The 14,482-nt window shown below is 34.4% G+C and overlaps 13 non-coding genes across 13 annotated transcripts; all 13 read right to left on the reverse strand.

Moving 5' to 3' along the window:
- Positions 1 to 133: 133 nt before the first annotated feature.
- LOC134703157 (U2 spliceosomal RNA) lies at positions 134 to 326 on the reverse strand. Its single transcript, XR_010104778.1, has one exon. It is a non-coding gene; the product is annotated as a U2 spliceosomal RNA (small nuclear RNA).
- A 977-nt stretch (positions 327 to 1,303) lies between these two features.
- Positions 1,304 to 1,496, reverse strand: LOC134703169 (U2 spliceosomal RNA). The gene has a single exon (XR_010104789.1). It is a non-coding gene; the product is annotated as a U2 spliceosomal RNA (small nuclear RNA).
- Positions 1,497 to 2,472: 976 nt separating this feature from the next.
- Positions 2,473 to 2,665, reverse strand: LOC134703181 (U2 spliceosomal RNA). The gene has a single exon (XR_010104800.1). It is a non-coding gene; the product is annotated as a U2 spliceosomal RNA (small nuclear RNA).
- Positions 2,666 to 3,642: 977 nt separating this feature from the next.
- Positions 3,643 to 3,835, reverse strand: LOC134703187 (U2 spliceosomal RNA). The gene has a single exon (XR_010104805.1). It is a non-coding gene; the product is annotated as a U2 spliceosomal RNA (small nuclear RNA).
- A 977-nt stretch (positions 3,836 to 4,812) lies between these two features.
- Positions 4,813 to 5,005, reverse strand: LOC134703188 (U2 spliceosomal RNA). The gene has a single exon (XR_010104806.1). It is a non-coding gene; the product is annotated as a U2 spliceosomal RNA (small nuclear RNA).
- Positions 5,006 to 5,982: 977 nt separating this feature from the next.
- On the reverse strand, positions 5,983 to 6,175 carry LOC134703158 (U2 spliceosomal RNA). The gene has a single exon (XR_010104779.1). It is a non-coding gene; the product is annotated as a U2 spliceosomal RNA (small nuclear RNA).
- Positions 6,176 to 7,152: 977 nt separating this feature from the next.
- LOC134703159 (U2 spliceosomal RNA) lies at positions 7,153 to 7,345 on the reverse strand. The gene has a single exon (XR_010104780.1). It is a non-coding gene; the product is annotated as a U2 spliceosomal RNA (small nuclear RNA).
- A 977-nt stretch (positions 7,346 to 8,322) lies between these two features.
- Positions 8,323 to 8,515, reverse strand: LOC134703160 (U2 spliceosomal RNA). The gene has a single exon (XR_010104781.1). It is a non-coding gene; the product is annotated as a U2 spliceosomal RNA (small nuclear RNA).
- A 977-nt stretch (positions 8,516 to 9,492) lies between these two features.
- On the reverse strand, positions 9,493 to 9,685 carry LOC134703161 (U2 spliceosomal RNA). The gene has a single exon (XR_010104782.1). It is a non-coding gene; the product is annotated as a U2 spliceosomal RNA (small nuclear RNA).
- A 977-nt stretch (positions 9,686 to 10,662) lies between these two features.
- On the reverse strand, positions 10,663 to 10,855 carry LOC134703162 (U2 spliceosomal RNA). The gene has a single exon (XR_010104783.1). It is a non-coding gene; the product is annotated as a U2 spliceosomal RNA (small nuclear RNA).
- Positions 10,856 to 11,832: 977 nt separating this feature from the next.
- LOC134703164 (U2 spliceosomal RNA) lies at positions 11,833 to 12,025 on the reverse strand. Its single transcript, XR_010104784.1, has one exon. It is a non-coding gene; the product is annotated as a U2 spliceosomal RNA (small nuclear RNA).
- A 977-nt stretch (positions 12,026 to 13,002) lies between these two features.
- Positions 13,003 to 13,195, reverse strand: LOC134703165 (U2 spliceosomal RNA). The gene has a single exon (XR_010104785.1). It is a non-coding gene; the product is annotated as a U2 spliceosomal RNA (small nuclear RNA).
- Positions 13,196 to 14,172: 977 nt separating this feature from the next.
- On the reverse strand, positions 14,173 to 14,365 carry LOC134703166 (U2 spliceosomal RNA). Its single transcript, XR_010104786.1, has one exon. It is a non-coding gene; the product is annotated as a U2 spliceosomal RNA (small nuclear RNA).
- Between the last annotated feature and the right edge of the window lie 117 nt (positions 14,366 to 14,482).

Consider the following 14,482-nt stretch of genomic DNA (forward strand, 5'->3'; position numbering starts at 1 on the left):
TTACAACAATGAGTAAAACTATACAATACATAACATAAAATAATATAGAAAAAGTATTAGAGAATATTTTACTGGGGCTGTTTCTCAGACTATAGAAGGAGCTATTTTTCTATTTTAATTTTCTCCCCGAAATGGGGAGTGAGCCGATCCTGGAGGTACTGCAATACCAGGCCAACTCGTGGCAAGAGCGGTGCAAGCACCTAACATCTCACCTAGTTGCAAAAATCAGTTTAATATCGAAGTACCCACATGGGGTACGTATCAGATATTAAGCTGATAAGAACAGATACTACACTTTGATCTTAGCCAAAAGGCCGAGAAGCGATACTCAAATGTTTCCGAGTTTCCAAAGCCTATAAATCCTATGTCTTACTCAGACACGGTGTTTTAATTTTAAAACAAGCTACACAAATTTTGCAAATGTATATACAAAAAGCACACGAAACACGAGATCTTGCTTTGCTTTAATTACCCAACAGCATGAAACGATTTCTGCATGACAAAACTGGTGTGAAAATAAAAAAAGCGGCTTGTGAAATACGGCAAGTCGCAATAAAAGGGAGAATGCATTTTTAAACGTATGTCATACGTATACGTATTCGTATTTAATCTTAATCGAACAAAACAACATGACAATTTTAATTCATTCTATGTCCGACGAACGCAGATTTCAAAGCCTTGAAAATTTCATTGATCACAAAATAAATTCAACGCTTTTTCACAATCAGCACGGACTTTTCACTCTGTCGTTTAAATAAAAAACACACAAACAGTTCATCTGTTCTATTTTTAAAGGAATTAACCGGTACAGCTATGTTTAAATTAATTTTAAAAGGAGGAAAAAACTTACCGGCCGACTGTAGTTTCCATCGTTTGCCCTCGTTCTGAGGCGACGTCGCTATTAACGATGATTGAAACAGTAGAAGGGGACGTAATTATTTTCCCCGCGTTTTTCCGTAACGCTAAAAATTTATATAGAGTTTGTTTTAAAGGAACGAGAATACATTATTACACTGACATATGCTGTTATGAATACAAGCGAGAGAGAAAAAGAGAAAAAAAAAAAACCATCACATTATTAGAAAAGAAAAAAATACTTTTCAGAGAACAGACATAAAAAAATAAAATAATATGCGATTTATTTTACATGCGCGAGAAGTAGAATTAATTTACAACAATGAGTAAAACTATACAATACATAACATAAAATAATATAGAAAAAGTATTAGAGAATATTTTAACTGGGGCTGTTTCTCAGACTATAGAAGGAGCTATTTTTCTATTTTAATTTTCTCCCCGAAATGGGGAGTGAGCCGATCCTGGAGGTACTGCAATACCAGGCCAACTCGTGGCAAGAGCGGTGCAAGCACCTAACATCTCACCTAGTTGCAAAAATCAGTTTAATATCGAAGTACCCACATGGGGTACGTATCAGATATTAAGCTGATAAGAACAGATACTACACTTTGATCTTAGCCAAAAGGCCGAGAAGCGATACTCAAATGTTTCCGAGTTTCCAAAGCCTATAAATCCTATGTCTTACTCAGACACGGTGTTTTAATTTTAAAACAAGCTACACAAATTTTGCAAATGTATATACAAAAGCACACGAAACACGAGATCTTGCTTTGCTTTAATTACCCAACAGCATGAAACGATTTCTGCATGACAAAACTGGTGTGAAAATAAAAAAAGCGGCTTGTGAAATACGGCAAGTCGCAATAAAAGGGAGAATGCATTTTTAAACGTATGTCATACGTATACGTATTCGTATTTAATCTTAATCGAACAAAACAACATGACAATTTTAATTCATTCTATGTCCGACGAACGCAGATTTCAAAGCCTTGAAAATTTCATTGATCACAAAATAAATTCAACGCTTTTTCACAATCAGCACGGACTTTTCACTCTGTCGTTTAAATAAAAAACACACAAACAGTTCATCTGTTCTATTTTTTAAAGGAATTAACCGGTACAGCTATGTTTAAATTAATTTTAAAAGGAGGAAAAAACTTACCGGCCGACTGTAGTTTCCATCGTTTGCCCTCGTTCTGAGGCGACGTCGCTATTAACGATGATTGAAACAGTAGAAGGGGACGTAATTATTTTCCCCGCGTTTTTCCGTAACGCTAAAAATTTATATAGAGTTTGTTTTAAAGGAACGAGAATACATTATTACACTGACATATGCTGTTATGAATACAAGCGAGAGAGAAAAAGAGAAAAAAAAAAAACCATCACATTATTAGAAAAGAAAAAAATACTTTTCAGAGAACAGACATAAAAAAATAAAATAATATGCGATTTATTTTACATGCGCGAGAAGTAGAATTAATTTACAACAATGAGTAAAACTATACAATACATAACATAAAATAATATAGAAAAAGTATTAGAGAATATTTTACTGGGGCTGTTTCTCAGACTATAGAAGGAGCTATTTTTCTATTTTAATTTTCTCCCCGAAATGGGGAGTGAGCCGATCCTGGAGGTACTGCAATACCAGGCCAACTCGTGGCAAGAGCGGTGCAAGCACCTAACATCTCACCTAGTTGCAAAAATCAGTTTAATATCGAAGTACCCACATGGGGTACGTATCAGATATTAAGCTGATAAGAACAGATACTACACTTTGATCTTAGCCAAAAGGCCGAGAAGCGATACTCAAATGTTTCCGAGTTTCCAAAGCCTATAAATCCTATGTCTTACTCAGACACGGTGTTTTAATTTTAAAACAAGCTACACAAATTTTGCAAATGTATATACAAAAAGCACACGAAACACGAGATCTTGCTTTGCTTTAATTACCCAACAGCATGAAACGATTTCTGCATGACAAAACTGGTGTGAAAATAAAAAAAGCGGCTTGTGAAATACGGCAAGTCGCAATAAAAGGGAGAATGCATTTTTAAACGTATGTCATACGTATACGTATTCGTATTTAATCTTAATCGAACAAAACAACATGACAATTTTAATTCATTCTATGTCCGACGAACGCAGATTTCAAAGCCTTGAAAATTTCATTGATCACAAAATAAATTCAACGCTTTTTCACAATCAGCACGGACTTTTCACTCTGTCGTTTAAATAAAAAACACACAAACAGTTCATCTGTTCTATTTTTTAAAGGAATTAACCGGTACAGCTATGTTTAAATTAATTTTAAAAGGAGGAAAAAACTTACCGGCCGACTGTAGTTTCCATCGTTTGCCCTCGTTCTGAGGCGACGTCGCTATTAACGATGATTGAAACAGTAGAAGGGGACGTAATTATTTTCCCCGCGTTTTTCCGTAACGCTAAAAATTTATATAGAGTTTGTTTTAAAGGAACGAGAATACATTATTACACTGACATATGCTGTTATGAATACAAGCGAGAGAGAAAAAGAGAAAAAAAAAAAACCATCACATTATTAGAAAAGAAAAAAATACTTTTCAGAGAACAGACATAAAAAAATAAAATAATATGCGATTTATTTTACATGCGCGAGAAGTAGAATTAATTTACAACAATGAGTAAAACTATACAATACATAACATAAAATAATATAGAAAAAGTATTAGAGAATATTTTACTGGGGCTGTTTCTCAGACTATAGAAGGAGCTATTTTTCTATTTTAATTTTCTCCCCGAAATGGGGAGTGAGCCGATCCTGGAGGTACTGCAATACCAGGCCAACTCGTGGCAAGAGCGGTGCAAGCACCTAACATCTCACCTAGTTGCAAAAATCAGTTTAATATCGAAGTACCCACATGGGGTACGTATCAGATATTAAGCTGATAAGAACAGATACTACACTTTGATCTTAGCCAAAAGGCCGAGAAGCGATACTCAAATGTTTCCGAGTTTCCAAAGCCTATAAATCCTATGTCTTACTCAGACACGGTGTTTTAATTTTAAAACAAGCTACACAAATTTTGCAAATGTATATACAAAAAGCACACGAAACACGAGATCTTGCTTTGCTTTAATTACCCAACAGCATGAAACGATTTCTGCATGACAAAACTGGTGTGAAAATAAAAAAAGCGGCTTGTGAAATACGGCAAGTCGCAATAAAAGGGAGAATGCATTTTTAAACGTATGTCATACGTATACGTATTCGTATTTAATCTTAATCGAACAAAACAACATGACAATTTTAATTCATTCTATGTCCGACGAACGCAGATTTCAAAGCCTTGAAAATTTCATTGATCACAAAATAAATTCAACGCTTTTTCACAATCAGCACGGACTTTTCACTCTGTCGTTTAAATAAAAAACACACAAACAGTTCATCTGTTCTATTTTTTAAAGGAATTAACCGGTACAGCTATGTTTAAATTAATTTTAAAAGGAGGAAAAAACTTACCGGCCGACTGTAGTTTCCATCGTTTGCCCTCGTTCTGAGGCGACGTCGCTATTAACGATGATTGAAACAGTAGAAGGGGACGTAATTATTTTCCCCGCGTTTTTCCGTAACGCTAAAAATTTATATAGAGTTTGTTTTAAAGGAACGAGAATACATTATTACACTGACATATGCTGTTATGAATACAAGCGAGAGAGAAAAAGAGAAAAAAAAAAAACCATCACATTATTAGAAAAGAAAAAAATACTTTTCAGAGAACAGACATAAAAAAATAAAATAATATGCGATTTATTTTACATGCGCGAGAAGTAGAATTAATTTACAACAATGAGTAAAACTATACAATACATAACATAAAATAATATAGAAAAAGTATTAGAGAATATTTTACTGGGGCTGTTTCTCAGACTATAGAAGGAGCTATTTTTCTATTTTAATTTTCTCCCCGAAATGGGGAGTGAGCCGATCCTGGAGGTACTGCAATACCAGGCCAACTCGTGGCAAGAGCGGTGCAAGCACCTAACATCTCACCTAGTTGCAAAAATCAGTTTAATATCGAAGTACCCACATGGGGTACGTATCAGATATTAAGCTGATAAGAACAGATACTACACTTTGATCTTAGCCAAAAGGCCGAGAAGCGATACTCAAATGTTTCCGAGTTTCCAAAGCCTATAAATCCTATGTCTTACTCAGACACGGTGTTTTAATTTTAAAACAAGCTACACAAATTTTGCAAATGTATATACAAAAAGCACACGAAACACGAGATCTTGCTTTGCTTTAATTACCCAACAGCATGAAACGATTTCTGCATGACAAAACTGGTGTGAAAATAAAAAAAGCGGCTTGTGAAATACGGCAAGTCGCAATAAAAGGGAGAATGCATTTTTAAACGTATGTCATACGTATACGTATTCGTATTTAATCTTAATCGAACAAAACAACATGACAATTTTAATTCATTCTATGTCCGACGAACGCAGATTTCAAAGCCTTGAAAATTTCATTGATCACAAAATAAATTCAACGCTTTTTCACAATCAGCACGGACTTTTCACTCTGTCGTTTAAATAAAAAACACACAAACAGTTCATCTGTTCTATTTTTTAAAGGAATTAACCGGTACAGCTATGTTTAAATTAATTTTAAAAGGAGGAAAAAACTTACCGGCCGACTGTAGTTTCCATCGTTTGCCCTCGTTCTGAGGCGACGTCGCTATTAACGATGATTGAAACAGTAGAAGGGGACGTAATTATTTTCCCCGCGTTTTTCCGTAACGCTAAAAATTTATATAGAGTTTGTTTTAAAGGAACGAGAATACATTATTACACTGACATATGCTGTTATGAATACAAGCGAGAGAGAAAAAGAGAAAAAAAAAAAACCATCACATTATTAGAAAAGAAAAAAATACTTTTCAGAGAACAGACATAAAAAAATAAAATAATATGCGATTTATTTTACATGCGCGAGAAGTAGAATTAATTTACAACAATGAGTAAAACTATACAATACATAACATAAAATAATATAGAAAAAGTATTAGAGAATATTTTACTGGGGCTGTTTCTCAGACTATAGAAGGAGCTATTTTTCTATTTTAATTTTCTCCCCGAAATGGGGAGTGAGCCGATCCTGGAGGTACTGCAATACCAGGCCAACTCGTGGCAAGAGCGGTGCAAGCACCTAACATCTCACCTAGTTGCAAAAATCAGTTTAATATCGAAGTACCCACATGGGGTACGTATCAGATATTAAGCTGATAAGAACAGATACTACACTTTGATCTTAGCCAAAAGGCCGAGAAGCGATACTCAAATGTTTCCGAGTTTCCAAAGCCTATAAATCCTATGTCTTACTCAGACACGGTGTTTTAATTTTAAAACAAGCTACACAAATTTTGCAAATGTATATACAAAAAGCACACGAAACACGAGATCTTGCTTTGCTTTAATTACCCAACAGCATGAAACGATTTCTGCATGACAAAACTGGTGTGAAAATAAAAAAAGCGGCTTGTGAAATACGGCAAGTCGCAATAAAAGGGAGAATGCATTTTTAAACGTATGTCATACGTATACGTATTCGTATTTAATCTTAATCGAACAAAACAACATGACAATTTTAATTCATTCTATGTCCGACGAACGCAGATTTCAAAGCCTTGAAAATTTCATTGATCACAAAATAAATTCAACGCTTTTTCACAATCAGCACGGACTTTTCACTCTGTCGTTTAAATAAAAAACACACAAACAGTTCATCTGTTCTATTTTTTAAAGGAATTAACCGGTACAGCTATGTTTAAATTAATTTTAAAAGGAGGAAAAAACTTACCGGCCGACTGTAGTTTCCATCGTTTGCCCTCGTTCTGAGGCGACGTCGCTATTAACGATGATTGAAACAGTAGAAGGGGACGTAATTATTTTCCCCGCGTTTTTCCGTAACGCTAAAAATTTATATAGAGTTTGTTTTAAAGGAACGAGAATACATTATTACACTGACATATGCTGTTATGAATACAAGCGAGAGAGAAAAAGAGAAAAAAAAAAAACCATCACATTATTAGAAAAGAAAAAAATACTTTTCAGAGAACAGACATAAAAAAATAAAATAATATGCGATTTATTTTACATGCGCGAGAAGTAGAATTAATTTACAACAATGAGTAAAACTATACAATACATAACATAAAATAATATAGAAAAAGTATTAGAGAATATTTTACTGGGGCTGTTTCTCAGACTATAGAAGGAGCTATTTTTCTATTTTAATTTTCTCCCCGAAATGGGGAGTGAGCCGATCCTGGAGGTACTGCAATACCAGGCCAACTCGTGGCAAGAGCGGTGCAAGCACCTAACATCTCACCTAGTTGCAAAAATCAGTTTAATATCGAAGTACCCACATGGGGTACGTATCAGATATTAAGCTGATAAGAACAGATACTACACTTTGATCTTAGCCAAAAGGCCGAGAAGCGATACTCAAATGTTTCCGAGTTTCCAAAGCCTATAAATCCTATGTCTTACTCAGACACGGTGTTTTAATTTTAAAACAAGCTACACAAATTTTGCAAATGTATATACAAAAAGCACACGAAACACGAGATCTTGCTTTGCTTTAATTACCCAACAGCATGAAACGATTTCTGCATGACAAAACTGGTGTGAAAATAAAAAAAGCGGCTTGTGAAATACGGCAAGTCGCAATAAAAGGGAGAATGCATTTTTAAACGTATGTCATACGTATACGTATTCGTATTTAATCTTAATCGAACAAAACAACATGACAATTTTAATTCATTCTATGTCCGACGAACGCAGATTTCAAAGCCTTGAAAATTTCATTGATCACAAAATAAATTCAACGCTTTTTCACAATCAGCACGGACTTTTCACTCTGTCGTTTAAATAAAAAACACACAAACAGTTCATCTGTTCTATTTTTTAAAGGAATTAACCGGTACAGCTATGTTTAAATTAATTTTAAAAGGAGGAAAAAACTTACCGGCCGACTGTAGTTTCCATCGTTTGCCCTCGTTCTGAGGCGACGTCGCTATTAACGATGATTGAAACAGTAGAAGGGGACGTAATTATTTTCCCCGCGTTTTTCCGTAACGCTAAAAATTTATATAGAGTTTGTTTTAAAGGAACGAGAATACATTATTACACTGACATATGCTGTTATGAATACAAGCGAGAGAGAAAAAGAGAAAAAAAAAAAACCATCACATTATTAGAAAAGAAAAAAATACTTTTCAGAGAACAGACATAAAAAAATAAAATAATATGCGATTTATTTTACATGCGCGAGAAGTAGAATTAATTTACAACAATGAGTAAAACTATACAATACATAACATAAAATAATATAGAAAAAGTATTAGAGAATATTTTACTGGGGCTGTTTCTCAGACTATAGAAGGAGCTATTTTTCTATTTTAATTTTCTCCCCGAAATGGGGAGTGAGCCGATCCTGGAGGTACTGCAATACCAGGCCAACTCGTGGCAAGAGCGGTGCAAGCACCTAACATCTCACCTAGTTGCAAAAATCAGTTTAATATCGAAGTACCCACATGGGGTACGTATCAGATATTAAGCTGATAAGAACAGATACTACACTTTGATCTTAGCCAAAAGGCCGAGAAGCGATACTCAAATGTTTCCGAGTTTCCAAAGCCTATAAATCCTATGTCTTACTCAGACACGGTGTTTTAATTTTAAAACAAGCTACACAAATTTTGCAAATGTATATACAAAAAGCACACGAAACACGAGATCTTGCTTTGCTTTAATTACCCAACAGCATGAAACGATTTCTGCATGACAAAACTGGTGTGAAAATAAAAAAAGCGGCTTGTGAAATACGGCAAGTCGCAATAAAAGGGAGAATGCATTTTTAAACGTATGTCATACGTATACGTATTCGTATTTAATCTTAATCGAACAAAACAACATGACAATTTTAATTCATTCTATGTCCGACGAACGCAGATTTCAAAGCCTTGAAAATTTCATTGATCACAAAATAAATTCAACGCTTTTTCACAATCAGCACGGACTTTTCACTCTGTCGTTTAAATAAAAAACACACAAACAGTTCATCTGTTCTATTTTTTAAAGGAATTAACCGGTACAGCTATGTTTAAATTAATTTTAAAAGGAGGAAAAAACTTACCGGCCGACTGTAGTTTCCATCGTTTGCCCTCGTTCTGAGGCGACGTCGCTATTAACGATGATTGAAACAGTAGAAGGGGACGTAATTATTTTCCCCGCGTTTTTCCGTAACGCTAAAAATTTATATAGAGTTTGTTTTAAAGGAACGAGAATACATTATTACACTGACATATGCTGTTATGAATACAAGCGAGAGAGAAAAAGAGAAAAAAAAAAAACCATCACATTATTAGAAAAGAAAAAAATACTTTTCAGAGAACAGACATAAAAAAATAAAATAATATGCGATTTATTTTACATGCGCGAGAAGTAGAATTAATTTACAACAATGAGTAAAACTATACAATACATAACATAAAATAATATAGAAAAAGTATTAGAGAATATTTTACTGGGGCTGTTTCTCAGACTATAGAAGGAGCTATTTTTCTATTTTAATTTTCTCCCCGAAATGGGGAGTGAGCCGATCCTGGAGGTACTGCAATACCAGGCCAACTCGTGGCAAGAGCGGTGCAAGCACCTAACATCTCACCTAGTTGCAAAAATCAGTTTAATATCGAAGTACCCACATGGGGTACGTATCAGATATTAAGCTGATAAGAACAGATACTACACTTTGATCTTAGCCAAAAGGCCGAGAAGCGATACTCAAATGTTTCCGAGTTTCCAAAGCCTATAAATCCTATGTCTTACTCAGACACGGTGTTTTAATTTTAAAACAAGCTACACAAATTTTGCAAATGTATATACAAAAAGCACACGAAACACGAGATCTTGCTTTGCTTTAATTACCCAACAGCATGAAACGATTTCTGCATGACAAAACTGGTGTGAAAATAAAAAAAGCGGCTTGTGAAATACGGCAAGTCGCAATAAAAGGGAGAATGCATTTTTAAACGTATGTCATACGTATACGTATTCGTATTTAATCTTAATCGAACAAAACAACATGACAATTTTAATTCATTCTATGTCCGACGAACGCAGATTTCAAAGCCTTGAAAATTTCATTGATCACAAAATAAATTCAACGCTTTTTCACAATCAGCACGGACTTTTCACTCTGTCGTTTAAATAAAAAACACACAAACAGTTCATCTGTTCTATTTTTTAAAGGAATTAACCGGTACAGCTATGTTTAAATTAATTTTAAAAGGAGGAAAAAACTTACCGGCCGACTGTAGTTTCCATCGTTTGCCCTCGTTCTGAGGCGACGTCGCTATTAACGATGATTGAAACAGTAGAAGGGGACGTAATTATTTTCCCCGCGTTTTTCCGTAACGCTAAAAATTTATATAGAGTTTGTTTTAAAGGAACGAGAATACATTATTACACTGACATATGCTGTTATGAATACAAGCGAGAGAGAAAAAGAGAAAAAAAAAAAACCATCACATTATTAGAAAAGAAAAAAATACTTTTCAGAGAACAGACATAAAAAAATAAAATAATATGCGATTTATTTTACATGCGCGAGAAGTAGAATTAATTTACAACAATGAGTAAAACTATACAATACATAACATAAAATAATATAGAAAAAGTATTAGAGAATATTTTACTGGGGCTGTTTCTCAGACTATAGAAGTAGCTATTTTTCTATTTTAATTTTCTCCCCGAAATGGGGAGTGAGCCGATCCTGGAGGTACTGCAATACCAGGCCAACTCGTGGCAAGAGCGGTGCAAGCACCTAACATCTCACCTAGTTGCAAAAATCAGTTTAATATCGAAGTACCCACATGGGGTACGTATCAGATATTAAGCTGATAAGAACAGATACTACACTTTGATCTTAGCCAAAAGGCCGAGAAGCGATACTCAAATGTTTCCGAGTTTCCAAAGCCTATAAATCCTATGTCTTACTCAGACACGGTGTTTTAATTTTAAAACAAGCTACACAAATTTTGCAAATGTATATACAAAAAGCACACGAAACACGAGATCTTGCTTTGCTTTAATTACCCAACAGCATGAAACGATTTCTGCATGACAAAACTGGTGTGAAAATAAAAAAAGCGGCTTGTGAAATACGGCAAGTCGCAATAAAAGGGAGAATGCATTTTTAAACGTATGTCATACGTATACGTATTCGTATTTAATCTTAATCGAACAAAACAACATGACAATTTTAATTCATTCTATGTCCGACGAACGCAGATTTCAAAGCCTTGAAAATTTCATTGATCACAAAATAAATTCAACGCTTTTTCACAATCAGCACGGACTTTTCACTCTGTCGTTTAAATAAAAAACACACAAACAGTTCATCTGTTCTATTTTTTAAAGGAATTAACCGGTACAGCTATGTTTAAATTAATTTTAAAAGGAGGAAAAAACTTACCGGCCGACTGTAGTTTCCATCGTTTGCCCTCGTTCTGAGGCGACGTCGCTATTAACGATGATTGAAACAGTAGAAGGGGACGTAATTATTTTCCCCGCGTTTTTCCGTAACGCTAAAAATTTATATAGAGTTTGTTTTAAAGGAACGAGAATACATTATTACACTGACATATGCTGTTATGAATACAAGCGAGAGAGAAAAAGAGAAAAAAAAAAAACCATCACATTATTAGAAAAGAAAAAAATACTTTTCAGAGAACAGACATAAAAAAATAAAATAATATGCGATTTATTTTACATGCGCGAGAAGTAGAATTAATTTACAACAATGAGTAAAACTATACAATACATAACATAAAATAATATAGAAAAAGTATTAGAGAATATTTTACTGGGGCTGTTTCTCAGACTATAGAAGGAGCTATTTTTCTATTTTAATTTTCTCCCCGAAATGGGGAGTGAGCCGATCCTGGAGGTACTGCAATACCAGGCCAACTCGTGGCAAGAGCGGTGCAAGCACCTAACATCTCACCTAGTTGCAAAAATCAGTTTAATATCGAAGTACCCACATGGGGTACGTATCAGATATTAAGCTGATAAGAACAGATACTACACTTTGATCTTAGCCAAAAGGCCGAGAAGCGATACTCAAATGTTTCCGAGTTTCCAAAGCCTATAAATCCTATGTCTTACTCAGACACGGTGTTTTAATTTTAAAACAAGCTACACAAATTTTGCAAATGTATATACAAAAAGCACACGAAACACGAGATCTTGCTTTGCTTTAATTACCCAACAGCATGAAACGATTTCTGCATGACAAAACTGGTGTGAAAATAAAAAAAGCGGCTTGTGAAATACGGCAAGTCGCAATAAAAGGGAGAATGCATTTTTAAACGTATGTCATACGTATACGTATTCGTATTTAATCTTAATCGAACAAAACAACATGACAATTTTAATTCATTCTATGTCCGACGAACGCAGATTTCAAAGCCTTGAAAATTTCATTGATCACAAAATAAATTCAACGCTTTTTCACAATCAGCACGGACTTTTCACTCTGTCGTTTAAATAAAAAACACACAAACAGTTCATCTGTTCTATTTTTTAAAGGAATTAACCGGTACAGCTATGTTTAAATTAATTTTAAAAGGAGGAAAAAACTTACCGGCCGACTGTAGTTTCCATCGTTTGCCCTCGTTCTGAGGCGACGTCGCTATTAACGATGATTGAAACAGTAGAAGGGGACGTAATTATTTTCCCCGCGTTTTTCCGTAACGCTAAAAATTTATATAGAGTTTGTTTTAAAGGAACGAGAATACATTATTACACTGACATATGCTGTTATGAATACAAGCGAGAGAGAAAAAGAGAAAAAAAAAAAACCATCACATTATTAGAAAAGAAAAAAATACTTTTCAGAGAACAGACATAAAAAAATAAAATAATATGCGATTTATTTTACATGCGCGAGAAGTAGAATTAATTTACAACAATGAGTAAAACTATACAATACATAACATAAAATAATATAGAAAAAGTATTAGAGAATATTTTACTGGGGCTGTTTCTCAGACTATAGAAGGAGCTATTTTTCTATTTTAATTTTCTCCCCGAAATGGGGAGTGAGCCGATCCTGGAGGTACTGCAATACCAGGCCAACTCGTGGCAAGAGCGGTGCAAGCACCTAACATCTCACCTAGTTGCAAAAATCAGTTTAATATCGAAGTACCCACATGGGGTACGTATCAGATATTAAGCTGATAAGAACAGATACTACACTTTGATCTTAGCCAAAAGGCCGAGAAGCGATACTCAAATGTTTCCGAGTTTCCAAAGCCTATAAATCCTATGTCTTACTCAGACACGGTGTTTTAATTTTAAAACAAGCTACACAAATTTTGCAAATGTATATACAAAAAGCACACGAAACACGAGATCTTGCTTTGCTTTAATTACCCAACAGCATGAAACGATTTCTGCATGACAAAACTGGTGTGAAAATAAAAAAAGCGGCTTGTGAAATACGGCAAGTCGCAATAAAAGGGAGAATGCATTTTTAAACGTATGTCATACGTATACGTATTCGTATTTAATCTTAATCGAACAAAACAACATGACAATTTTAATTCATTCTATGTCCGACGAACGCAGATTTCAAAGCCTTGAAAATTTCATTGATCACAAAATAAATTCAACGCTTTTTCACAATCAGCACGGACTTTTCACTCTGTCGTTTAAATAAAAAACACACAAACAGTTCATCTGTTCTATTTTTTAAAGGAATTAACCGGTACAGCTATGTTTAAATTAATTTTAAAAGGAGGAAAAAACTTACCGGCCGACTGTAGTTTCCATCGTTTGCCCTCGTTCTGAGGCGACGTCGCTATTAACGATGATTGAAACAGTAGAAGGGGACGTAATTATTTTCCCCGCGTTTTTCCGTAACGCTAAAAATTTATATAGAGTTTGTTTTAAAGGAACGAGAATACATTATTACACTGACATATGCTGTTATGAATACAAGCGAGAGAGAAAAAGAGAAAAAAAAAAAACCATCACATTATTAGAAAAGAAAAAAATACTTTTCAGAGAACAGACATAAAAAAATAAAATAATATGCGATTTATTTTACATGCGCGAGAAGTAGAATTAATTTACAACAATGAGTAAAACTATACAATACATAACATAAAATAATATAGAAAAAGTATTAGAGAATATTTTACTGGGGCTGTTTCTCAGACTATAGAAGGAGCTATTTTTCTATTTTAATTTTCTCCCCGAAATGGGGAGTGAGCCGATCCTGGAGGTACTGCAATACCAGGCCAACTCGTGGCAAGAGCGGTGCAAGCACCTAACATCTCACCTAGTTGCAAAAATCAGTTTAATATCGAAGTACCCACATGGGGTACGTATCAGATATTAAGCTGATAAGAACAGATACTACACTTTGATCTTAGCCAAAAGGCCGAGAAGCGATACTCAAATGTTTCCGAGTTTCCAAAGCCTATAAATCCTATGTCTTACTCAGACACGGTGTTTTAATTTTAAAACAAGCTACACAAATTTTGCAAATGTATATACAAAAAGCACACGA

Source organism: Mytilus trossulus, unplaced genomic scaffold (assembly GCF_036588685.1).
Source record: "Mytilus trossulus isolate FHL-02 unplaced genomic scaffold, PNRI_Mtr1.1.1.hap1 h1tg000899l__unscaffolded, whole genome shotgun sequence".
Classification (NCBI taxonomy): domain Eukaryota; kingdom Metazoa; phylum Mollusca; class Bivalvia; order Mytilida; family Mytilidae; genus Mytilus; species Mytilus trossulus.